Source organism: Rhinolophus sinicus, chromosome 16, assembly GCF_057876585.1.
Source record: "Rhinolophus sinicus isolate RSI-liver-muscle chromosome 16, RSI-T2T, whole genome shotgun sequence".
Classification (NCBI taxonomy): Eukaryota; Metazoa; Chordata; class Mammalia; order Chiroptera; family Rhinolophidae; genus Rhinolophus; species Rhinolophus sinicus.
The window spans coordinates 188,455,709-188,468,212 of record NC_142516.1 but is presented as its reverse complement, the minus strand read 5'-3'; positions in this window follow the sequence as shown (position 1 = coordinate 188,468,212).

The following is a 12,504-nucleotide window of genomic DNA, read 5'->3' as shown; positions in this document are numbered from 1 at the left end:
GATGTAACCCCAGGGCTTCAGAGGAAGATGTAGGATTGGGAACTACTGACGAAGAGCACTGCCCCCTGTAGGAAAGGAGGTCTTTCCATGAGAAGGAGGAGTGTTAGGATCATATGACAGTCGGGCTCACAATGATTATTACAGTTGCTAATACAAAGAGTGTCTACATGAGAGTGAAGTCGATTTAATGAAAGCAGAGCCGAATGATTAATTAGACAGACTGTTAGATAAATGGGTAGATAATAGATAAAGAGCCTGCTAGCTAGACGGATAGATAATAGATCGATCGATAGATGATAAATAGAGCTAGATACATGATAGACTGCTAGATCGATAGATAGATAGATGGATAGATGGATAGATAGATAATAGATGGAGAAATAGACAATAGATGGATGAATGGATGGTGCATGAGGAGAGAGAGAGAGAGAGAGAGACAGAGAGAGAGAGAGAGAGAGAGAGAGACAGAGAGAGAGATACTGTCCTTCAGGATCATTTGTGCATTCATGCAATTTTTTTCTTTTTTTTAAATTAAACACTATTGATGTGACAGTTGTTAGTAAAGTTACATAGATTTCAGGTGTACAATTCTGTAATACATCATCTATAAATCCCATTGTGTGTTCACCACCCAGAGTCAGTTCTCCTTCCATCACCATATATCTGATCCCCCTTACCCTCATCTCCCACCCCCACCCCCTTTATTCTCTGGTAACCACTAAACTATTGTCTGTGTCTATAAGTTTTGGTTTCTTCATTTGTTTGTCTTGTTCTTTTGTTATTTTCAGTTTTATATACCACATATCAGTGAAATCATATGGTTCTCTACTTTTTCTGTCTGACTTATTTTGCTTAGCATTATAATCTCAAGATCCATCCATGTTGTCGCAAATGGCACTATTTCAGCTATTCTTATAGCAGAACAGTATTCCATTGGGTATATAGACCATACCTTCTTTACCCGCTCATCTATCGAAGGACACTTTGGTTGTTTCCATGTCTTGGCCACCGTAAATAAAGCTGCAATGAACACTGGAGCATATATATATTTATGGATAAATGTTTTCAGATTTTTTTGTAGATACTCAGGAGAGTGATTGCTGGATCATATGGTAATTCTATAAAATCCCGATGGCATTCTTTTTTTTAAAGAACAAAAAATCATGAGATTTGTATGGAACCACAAAAGACCCAGAATAGCCGAAGTAATCCTAAAAAAAAAAAAAAAGACCATTTATGGAGGTAGCACACTCCCTGATTTCAGCTTGTACTACAGGGCAACAAGAATCAACGCAGCATGGTATCGATAGAGAAAGAGACACACAGAAGAATGGAATAGAATTGAGAGCCTAGAAATAAACCCACGTAAATATGGACCGATAAATTTCAACAAAGAAGCCAAACACATACAATGGAGAAACGACAGCATTTATACAATTTTGTGTCTGAGGCCAGTATTACTCTTTGAATTCCCCACATTTCACGGTCATTATTTTGTTCAAAACAGTTTTATTCAGAAATCTCTTGTTGGCATTTATATTAGTCCCAACTGATACACACATCAAACATCAAAAACGCTGAAACAGAAAGTTTGTTGAAAGTATTTACTTGGGACGAGGAGAAGACCTCCAGGACCAGAGAAGAAGGTAACCACTGCTCCCTTCCAGGTCTTCACACAGAATCTTAAATTCCTTGTCTGTAGGTTGAAGAAGCTGAGAGACAGCGACGCCTATAATAAATAAATCCGCTGGGAGTGGAGGCACCTGAGAGGCGCTCCCGGGACAGGCAGGGTGCTTTTCTGCAGTCGGAAGACCTGCTTATCCATCGTGGAGGAGCAGGGAGCGTCAGTCATGTGTCCAGGTGCCAGCGATTTTAAAGTTTGAGTTAGAGTCGGTACATCCATAGGTCAAATGAGAGCTGGCAGCAATGCTCTTTGCCAGGAGGACAAATGAGTTCTGCCTGATGATGCCTGCCAGAGAGGACCTTATCCACCTGAGCTCCATGCTGTGACACACTCGGCCTCCTTGCCCCGACACCCATATACACACTCACACACTGGCACTGCTGGCCTGTTGCCCTGCCTCCAAATGTCTCCTGAAATAGACTAATTCCTGGTGTAGGGGTCGGGAGCTATGGCCCATGGACCAAACGGCCACTCTGAATCCTTCTGCAAAGTAAAGTTCTATTGGAGCTCAGCCAGAACCATCATTTCCTAGTGCCTATGGCTGCTTTCCGGCCTCAGGGTCTTTCCCACATGTCATGGTGTCCAAGCCTATGGGAAAAGAAGATCCTTACAGACAGGTGAGGCCATATTTCAGTTTTCATGTGAAGAGAACTAGAAGCCCTGGGAAATTAAATGAGGAAGCCACAGGGCCGTCACTGGTTGTCAATCCTGAAACCAGAACACAGGCTCTGGTTTCCTCTTTATTATAACGATGCTGACATCTCTCACCTGAAGCCTCTGGAGTAGAGTTTTATCTTCCACAGAAGAGATCGCAGCACTTTGGTCCTCTGTCCAGTTCCCTCTGGACGGGGACTCGGGACGCAACCTCACCAGCTTTCTCTGTATTAGATTTTACACAGTTTGGAGGTGGTGGTGTCCAGAGCTTGAGACCATGGGCTTTGGAGTCAATAGACCCGACTGAAGACCAGGTCACCACCTGCCCGTCTCCCTTCTTCACCTCTCAAAGCTAGATGATCCTCTCTCTCCTACCTCAGGGCGGGCACGGGAGGCAGTAGTGTGATGCCTGACGCAGTGAAGCGATGAGTGGGTGTTAACGGGGATCGGCATTTCTTCGTGATCTAAGATGGCCTGAATCACACGTTCTACAAGTTCATCCAAATACTGCAGAGCTAAACCACTGTCACATGACACTGCGTGTAGATAGAAGACAGATGTGAAGTTTCAGACACATGAAGTGTGGAAAAAGGAGTGACCGAGAATCGGGTGGATAAAACATTTTATTACCGCCTCTGAAGAACGGAAACAAGGTCACACTGGGAAGAGTTAGAAGATTGAGCAGTAAAATTGAAGATCCAGTATGATGGTTAACTTGATGTGTCTGCTTGGCTAGGTCCCAGTGCCCAAGTACTTGATCAAACGTTATTCTGGATGCTTTTGTAGGGTGTGTTTTGAAAGGGGTTAATAGATAAATCAGTAGATTGGAAAGCAGATTGTCCTCTGTGTTGTGGGTGGGTCTCATCCAATCAGTTGAAGGTCTGAAGAGAACAAACAATGGCCTCCCCTGGGCAAGAGGGAATTCTGTCAGCAGACTGGGTTCAGACTTGAACTGTAACATTGGCTCTTGTCTGGGTCTCCAGGCTGATGACCTGCCCTGAATATTTGGGACTTGCCAGCCTTTGTAATCACTATTCCTTAAAATAAGTGTCTTTGATTAGACATGTCCTTTTGGTTCTGTTTCTCTGAAGAACCCTGATTCATGCACCCAGTTTAGACAGACACTATCGATTTGTGTGGCTGTCTGAATTTTCTTCAGCAGTTCAGGTCTGCTGACTCTTGACCAGGGAAAGGCACTTGGTGTCTGTGGAAGATCATTCTAAGCTGAGTCAGTTGTTTTTGTAGTAAAAATAGTTTCTCTTATTATGTCATAGTACTCTTTAATATCTGCCTTTTATAGAAATTTGATTGCAGAGACCTGCCTTTCTGACACAAATAGTGTTAATGTTTTACCCAACAGTAAGTGTACAAGCGGATGTCTCATCATTGCGATGTATTGCCTTGGTTCACTGGCATTATTAGGAACATATTAATTTTTGCAAGAAGTCTATTGAGGTTAGTAGGGTTTGTAATAATTAGTAGACTCAGTCTCTTGAAAGAGAGAGAATTGAGACCAACTCCTTCATTGGACTTCGGAATAATCAACACTTTGGGGGACAACGGGGTTTTGATTTCACTGGTCATGGGGCATCACTGACCAGCCATACTGACCATCTCGTTGACTCCTCTTCTCTGGTTACTATCTGAGACCGTCGATACCAGTGAGGATATGCTGTTTTTGGTATAGTTCTTAGCTTTTCCTTGTTTGTGGCACACTGAAGTATAAGTTCACACTATCTTTGTTGATACAGCTGTGAGTAAAAAATTATATACCTGACATGTCTGCTTACAATAAGAAAAATATCTCCAGATATTAATATACTCCCAATTCTTAATATTACAAAACAAGTAACATAGCCCATGGATACATGATTCCTTTGAGTGTAGAACACTTATTGTACATTCCATAGAAACTGCCCTCTTTTGGGTAGCATCAGGAATGGATTGAATTTTGTGGGTTGAAAGTGTTGTAGTTGAAAGTTATGTCCATTTTGCTGCTTGTGTTATTGCTGTGTGATGCCCGAATTGTGCATCACGGGACGGGAGGACTGGTTAAACTAATGTAGACCGTTCAGGACAGAATTCTCGATGCACATGAACCACACCCATAAGCCATATCAAAAGGGAAAAAGAAACCTGAACACTGAGTTTAATGCTTGAAGTTTATTTTGGAGACAGAAACAAGAAAAGGTACAAGGATGAAAGTGTAAATGCTTCCAGGTTTTCCAGTGGAATATCCGACTGTTTTGGATCTCAGTCTGCAAAGCTCAGCGACAGCAAAAATAGTATTGGGTGCCATCTACCATACAGGTCCCAGTGGAAAAGTGAGGATAACGGCAGGGATTGCGTCTGCAGCGGCAGTACTTTGCTCTGTGAAGGCCTGTGGAAGGAAGAGAAGGGTCAGACAGAGTGAGGAAGGGGAGACGGAGGAGAGAGCCAGCCTCTTTGACATCTTCTAAGAGGCCATGGATCGTCTGACAGGGGACAATACCAGTTATGTTAGTGTGGAAAGGTCTCACGTTTTGGTCATAAACCACAAGAAATCTTACTGGCAATGGCCGGGCTTGCAGGGCCATCATTTTTCTCTGATACCAGTTGATCACGTACATGCTTTTTTCCTGCGCCCACCCCTACAATCCACCTCTCAAACGCAGGGGTACCAGTCCTCACCCGACCTCATCCACACACCCCCTTTGAGTCCAGACACCAGGCCCCCTCTATCAAGCCCGTCTAATGGGCTGCAGACCCCAATAGCCCGTTGGCTGGTCTCTCACCTGAGGCACCTTGAACGAGGCGATTAGCTCCTCCAAAGGAGATGGCCACGTCCCGGCCTTCCGCCCCGGGCTGGTTCTGTTCCTCGGCCTCAAGCTGGTCCTGGTCCAGGGCCTCAGGCAGATCTTGGGCAGGAACCTGATCGTCTGTCTCTCGGAGGGCCTTGGCCTGGGCCTGGACGGCCAAGAGGAGAAGGGCAGCGGCGAGGAGGGCGAGGGTCCTCATGGCTGAGAGTCACCTGGAGGTCAAGGTCTGGATCTGAGAGCCATTGGGCATCACAGGGAGTCAGCCGTATTTATAGAAGGATTGGAGGAAAGAGGGCACTGCCCTCAGTGCGTGACTGGGTGAGCGCAGGTGGCCTGTCCCACATCCTCCTGTCGCCCAGAGTCCCTTTGATGTTCCTCTGATGTCGCTGCTTCCCTTTCATAGCACGCGTGTGTTTGCTTGGTGTCCATGTTTGTTCTTCGTATGTGATGATTGATGCCTGTGGATAAGCTTCAAGGACCGTGATAAGCTTCCCTGTTTCTCATCTGCCTGAATATTTACCAGTGAAAATGTGTGCATGTGTGTCCTAGGGCATCTAAGCCATCACGAGATGCTTGTAAAACTCCTTAAAACATGGTTAAAAAAGGGCAATAACCATATGGGCATAAAATTTCTCACTTGCAACACTAGATGCCAGATGGCTTTTTTCACACTTCTGAGGGCAAATGACCTGGATGTAGAATTCAGTACAGAAGTAATTTGTAATTCACAGTCGTAGGGACAAATGGTATGTTTTTGGATGTTTGTAGACTCAGAAAATTTGCTATACATGAATTCCTTTTGAACAGCATTGCTCAAGGACACCCTCTGTTAAAATTACAAAAGGATGCAAATATGAAGACACGAGAGGGAAGAGAGAGACCTGAGAAAACACTCAGTACAACTTATTTATAGTTTTTCAATTAACTGTCCATGAATGGTTGATAAAAGCAATTGAGTTTATATACCACATATCAGTGAAATCACAAAAACAACAAAAGAACAAGACAAACAAATGAGAAACAGAAACTCATAGACACAGACAATAGTTGAGTGGTTACCAGAGGGTAAGGGGGGTGGGGGGTGGGAGATGAGGGTAAGGGGGATCGAATATATGGTGATGGAAGGAGAACTGACTCTGGGTGGTGAACACACAATGGGATTTATAGATGATGTGATACAGAATTGTACACCTGAAATCTATGTAACTTTACTAACAATTGTCACCCCAGTAAATTTAAAAAATAAATTAAAAAAAAAAAAAAAAGAAGAAGAAGAAGAAAAAAAGCAATTGAGGCAAGTTGTGTTCCAGTTTTAATCTTCCTCATATGGAGACTGCCGTGCACCGGGTCACCCAGGGCCCTCATTTATTGGAGAGAATTTTATCTTCAGCCTCTTTTTATCCTTCCTCAGTTGAAAATTACTTGGGTGAGTGGAATATCTAAAAAGAGAAATGGATGGTTTCAAACATCACCTTCTGGCCCCAGTGGAACAGGCATAGCTTAGCTTTGTCTGTGAAGCAGAATGTGTTGTAAGCCAGTTTGTCTGCTGTCTTCCAGGACCCACTCAACCAGCTAGCTGCTCAGCCTGGGACACTGGGTGCCCCTGCCGCCTGGTCCCTTTACCTGTGCTTTTTTCTGGGAGACATATTTCTAGAAAATTCTACTGGTATCTTGAGAAATGATTGCATTTTTCTGATGTGTTTTTATACAATAATTTGTAATGAAATGCCTTTCCTTTTGCCGTTCTTTTTTTCTATAGCAGGTCATTCATTATCTATTATCATCCTGACTTGACATTGCATAAGTGTCATATGCTTATCATATCTTTGGGGACACCCTCACCGCATGTTAATTAAAGGGGTCCATGGGGCCGATGTAACCCCAGGGCTTCAGAGGAAGATGTAGGATTGGGAACTACTGACGAAGAGCACTGCCCCCTGTAGGAAAGGAGGTCTTTCCATGAGAAGGAGGAGTGTTAGGATCATATGACAGTCGGGCTCACAATGATTATTACAGTTGCTAATACAAAGAGTGTCTACATGAGAGTGAAGTCAATTTAATGAAAGCAGAGCTGAATGATTAATTAGACAGACTGTTAGATAAATGGGTAGATAATAGATAAAGAGCCTGCTAGCTAGACGGATAGATAATAGATCGATCGATAGATGATAAATAAAGATAGATACATGATAGACTGCTAGATCGATAGATAGATGGATGGATAGATGGAGAGATAGATAATAGATGGAGAAATAGACAATAGATGGATGAATGGATGGTGCGTGAGGAGAGAGAGAGAGAGAGAGAGACAGAGAGACAGAGAGACAGAGAGACAGAGAGAGAAAGAGAGAGAGATACTGTCCTTCAGGATCATTTGTGCATTCATACAATTTTTTTCTTTCTTTTTTTAATTAAACATTATTGATGTGACCGTTGTTAGTAAAGTTACATAGATTTCAGGTGTACAATTCTGTATTACATCATCTATAAATCCCATTGTGTGTTCACCACCCAGAGTCAGTTCTCCTTCCATCACCATATATCTGATCCCCCTTACCCTCATCTCCCACCCCCACCCCCTTTACCCTCTGGTAACCACTAAACTATTGTCTGTGTCTATAAGTTTTGGTTTCTTCATTTGTTTGTCTTGTTCTTTTGTTATTTTCAGTTTTATATACCACATATCAGTGAAATCATATGGTTCTCTACTTTTTCTGTCTGACTTATTTTGCTTAGCATTATAATCTCAAGATCCATCCATGTTGTCGCAAATGGCACTATTTCAGCTATTCTTATAGCAGAACAGTATTCCATTGGGTATATAGACCATACCTTCTTTACCCGCTCATCTATCGAAGGACACTTTGGTTGTTTCCATGTCTTGGCCACCGTAAATAAAGCTGCAATGAACACTGGAGCATATATATATTTATGGATAAATGTTTTCAGATTTTTTTGTAGATACTCAGGAGAGTGATTGCTGGATCATATGGTAATTCTATAAAATCCCGATGGCATTTTTTTTTTTAAAGAACAAAAAATCATGAGATTTGTATGGAACCACAAAAGACCCAGAATAGCCGAAGTAATCCTAAAAAAAAAAAAAAAGACCATTTATGGAGGTAGCACACTCCCTGACTTCAGCTTGTACTACAGGGCAACAAGAATCAACGCAGCATGGTATCGATAGAGAAAGAGACACGCAGACGAATGGAATAGAATTGAGAGCCTAGAAATACACCCACGTAAATATGGACCGATACATTTCAACAAAGAAGCCAAACACATACAATGGAGAAACGACAGCATTTATACAATTTTGTGTCTGAGGCCAGTATTACTCTTTGAATTCCCCACATTTCACGGTCATTATTTTGTTCAAAACAGTTTTATTCAGAAATCTCTTGTTGGCATTTATATTAGTCCCAACTGATACACACATCAAACATCAAAAACGCTGAAACAGAAAGTTTGTTGAAAGTATTTACTTGGGACGAGGAGAAGACCTCCAGGACCAGAGAAGAAGGTAACCACTGCTCCCTTCCAGGTCTTCACACAGAATCTTAAATTCCTTGTCTGTAGGTTGAAGAAGCTGAGAGACAGCGACGCCTATAATAAATAAATCCGCTGGGAGTGGAGGCACCTGAGAGGCGCTCCCGGGACAGGCAGGGTGCTTTTCTGCAGTCGGAAGACCTGCTTATCCATCGTGGAGGAGCAGGGAGCGTCAGTCATGTGTCCAGGTGCCAGCGATTTTAAAGTTTGAGTTAGAGTCGGTACATCCATAGGTCAAATGAGAGCTGGCAGCAATGCTCTTTGCCAGGAGGACAAATGAGTTCTGCCTGATGATGCCTGCCAGAGAGGACCTTATCCACCTGAGCTCCATGCTGTGACACACTCGGCCTCCTTGCCCCGACACCCATATACACACTCACACACTGGCACTGCTGGCCTGTTGCCCTGCCTCCAAATGTCTCCTGAAATAGACTAATTCCTGGTGTAGGGGTCGGGAGCTATGGCCCATGGACCAAACGGCCACTCCGAATCCTTCTGCAAAGTAAAGTTCTATTGGAGCTCAGCCAGAACCATCATTTCCTAGTGCCTATGGCTGCTTTCCGGCCTCAGGGTCTTTCCCACATGTCATGGTGTCCAAGCCTATGGGAAAAGAAGATCCTTACAGACAGGTGAGGCCATATTTCAGTTTTCATGTGAAGAGAACTAGAAGCCCTGGGAAATTAAATGAGGAAGCCACAGGGCCGTCACTGGTTGTCAATCCTGAAACCAGAACACAGGCTCTGGTTTCCTCTTTATTATAACGATGCTGACATCTCTCACCTGAAGCCTCTGGAGTAGAGTTTTATCTTCCACAGAAGAGATCGCAGCACCTTGGTCCTCTGTCCAGTTCCCTCTGGACGGGGACTCGGGACGCAACCTCACCAGCTTTCTCTGTATTAGATTTTACACAGTTTGGAGGTGGTGGTGTCCAGAGCTTGAGACCATGGGCTTTGGAGTCAATAGACCCGACTGAAGACCAGGTCACCACCTGCCCGTCTCCCTTCTTCACCTCTCAAAGCTAGATGATCCTCTCTCTCCTACCTCAGGGCGGGCACGGGAGGCAGTAGTGTGATGCCTGACGCAGTGAAGCGATGAGTGGGTGTTAACGGGGATCGGCATTTCTTCGTGATCTAAGATGGCCTGAATCACACGTTCTACAAGTTCATCCAAATACTGCAGAGCTAAACCACTGTCACATGACACTGCGTGTAGATAGAAGACAGATGTGAAGTTTCAGACACATGAAGTGTGGAAAAAGGAGTGACCGAGAATCGGGTGGATAAAACATTTTATTACCGCCTCTGAAGAACGGAAACAAGGTCACACTGGGAAGAGTTAGAAGATTGAGCAGTAAAATTGAAGATCCAGTATGATGGTTAACTTGATGTGTCTGCTTGGCTAGGTCCCAGTGCCCAAGTACTTGATCAAACGTTATTCTGGATGCTTTTGTAGGGTGTGTTTTGAAAGGGGTTAATAGGTAAATCAGTAGATTGGAAAGCAGATTGTCCTCTGTGTTGTGGGTGGTTCTCATCCAATCAGTTGAAGGTCTGAAGAGAACAAACAATGGCCTCCCCTGGGCAAGAGGGAATTCTGTCAGCAGACTGGGTTCAGACTTGAACTGTAACATTGGCTCTTGTCTGGGTCTCCAGGCTGATGACCTGCCCTGAATATTTGGGACTTGCCAGCCTTTGTAATCACTATTCCTTAAAATAAGTGTCTTTGATTAGACACGTCCTTTTGGTTCTGTTTCTCTGAAGAACCCTGATTCATGCACCCAGTTTAGACAGACACTATCGATTTGTGTGGCTGTCTGAATTTTCTTCAGCAGTTCAGGTCTGCTGACTCTTGACCAGGGAAAGGCACTTGGTGTCTGTGGAAGATCATTCTAAGCTGAGTCAGTTGTTTTTGTAGTAAAAATAGTTTCTCTTATTATGTCATAGTACTCTTTAATATCTGCCTTTTATAGAAATTTGATTGCAGAGACCTGCCTTTCTGACACAAATAGTGTTAATGTTTTACCCAACAGTAAGTGTACAAGCGGATGTCTCATCATTGCGATGTATTGCCTTGGTTCACTGGCATTATTAGGAACATATTAATTTTTGCAAGAAGTCTATTGAGGTTAGTAGGGTTTGTAATAATTAGTAGACTCAGTCTCTTGAAAGAGAGAGAATTGAGACCAACTCCTTCATTGGACTTCGGAATAATCAACACTTTGGGGGACAACGGGGTTTTGATTTCACTGGTCATGGGGCATCACCGACCACCCAGACTGACCATCTTGTTGACTCCTCTTCTCTGGTTACTATCTGAGACCGTCGATACCAGTGAGGATATGCTGTTTTTGGTATAGTTCTTAGCTTTTCCTTGTTTGTGGCACACTGAAGTATTAGTTCACACTATCTTTGTTGATACAGCTGTGAGTAAAAAATTATATACCTGACATGTCTGCTTACAATAAGAAAAATATCTCCAGATATTAATATACTCCCAATTCTTAATATTACAAAACAAGTAACATAGCCCATGGATACATGATTCCTTTGAGTGTAGAACACTTATTGTACATTCCATAGAAACTGCCCTCTTTTGGGTAGCATCAGGAATGGATTGAAGTTTGTGGGTTGAAAGTGTTGTAGTTGAAAGTTATGTCCATTTTGCTGCTTGTGTTATTGCTGTGTGATGCCCGAATTGTGCATCACGGGACGGGAGGACTGGTTAAACTAATGTAGACCATTCAGGACAGAATTCTCGATGCACATGAACCACACCCATAAGCCATATCAAAAGGGAAAAAGAAACCTGAACACTGAGTTTAATGCTTGAAGTTTATTTTGGAGACAGAAACAAGAAAAGGTACAAGGATGAAAGTGTAAATGCTTCCAGGTTTTCCAGTGGAATCTCCGACTGTTTTGGATCTCAGTCTGCAAAGCTCAGCGACAGCAAAAATAGTATTGGGTGCCATCTACCATACAGGTCCCAGTGGAAAAGTGAGGATAACGGCAGGGATTGCGTCTGCAGCGGCAGTACTTTGCTCTGTGAAGGCCTGTGGAAGGAAGAGAAGGGTCAGACAGAGTGAGGAAGGGGAGACGGAGGAGAGAGCCAGCCTCTTTGACATCTTCTAAGAGGCCATGGATCGTCTGACAGGGGACAATACCAGCTATGTTAGTGTGGAAAGGTCTCACGTTTTGGTCATAAACCACAAGAAATCTTACTGGCAATGGCCGGGCTTGCAGGGCCATCATTTTTCTCTGATACCAGTTGATCACGTACATGCTTTTTTCCTGCGCCCACCCCTACAATCCACCTCTCAAACGCAGGGGTACCAGTCCTCACCCGACCTCATCCACACACCCCCTTTGAGTCCAGACGCCAGGCCCCCTCTATCAAGCCCGTCTAATGGGCTGCAGACCCCAATAGCCCGTTGGCTGGTCTCTCACCTGAGGCACCTTGAACGAGGCGATTAGCTCCTCCAAAGGAGATGGCCACGTCCTGGCCTTCCGCCCCGGGCTGGTTCTGTTCCTCGGCCTCAAGCTGGTCCTGGTCCAGGGCCTCAGGCAGATCTTGGGCAGGAACCTGATCATCTGTCTCTCGGAGGGCCTTGGCCTGGGCCTGGACGGCCAAGAGGAGAAGGGCCGCGGCGAGGAGGGCGAGGGTCCTCATGGCTGAGAGTCACCAGGAGGTCAAGGTCTGGATCTGAGAGCCATTGGGCATCACAGGGAGTCAGCCGTATTTATAGAAGGATTGGAGGAAAGAGGGCACTGCCCTCAGTGCGTGACTGGGTGAGCGCAGGTGGCCTGTCCCATATCCTCCTGT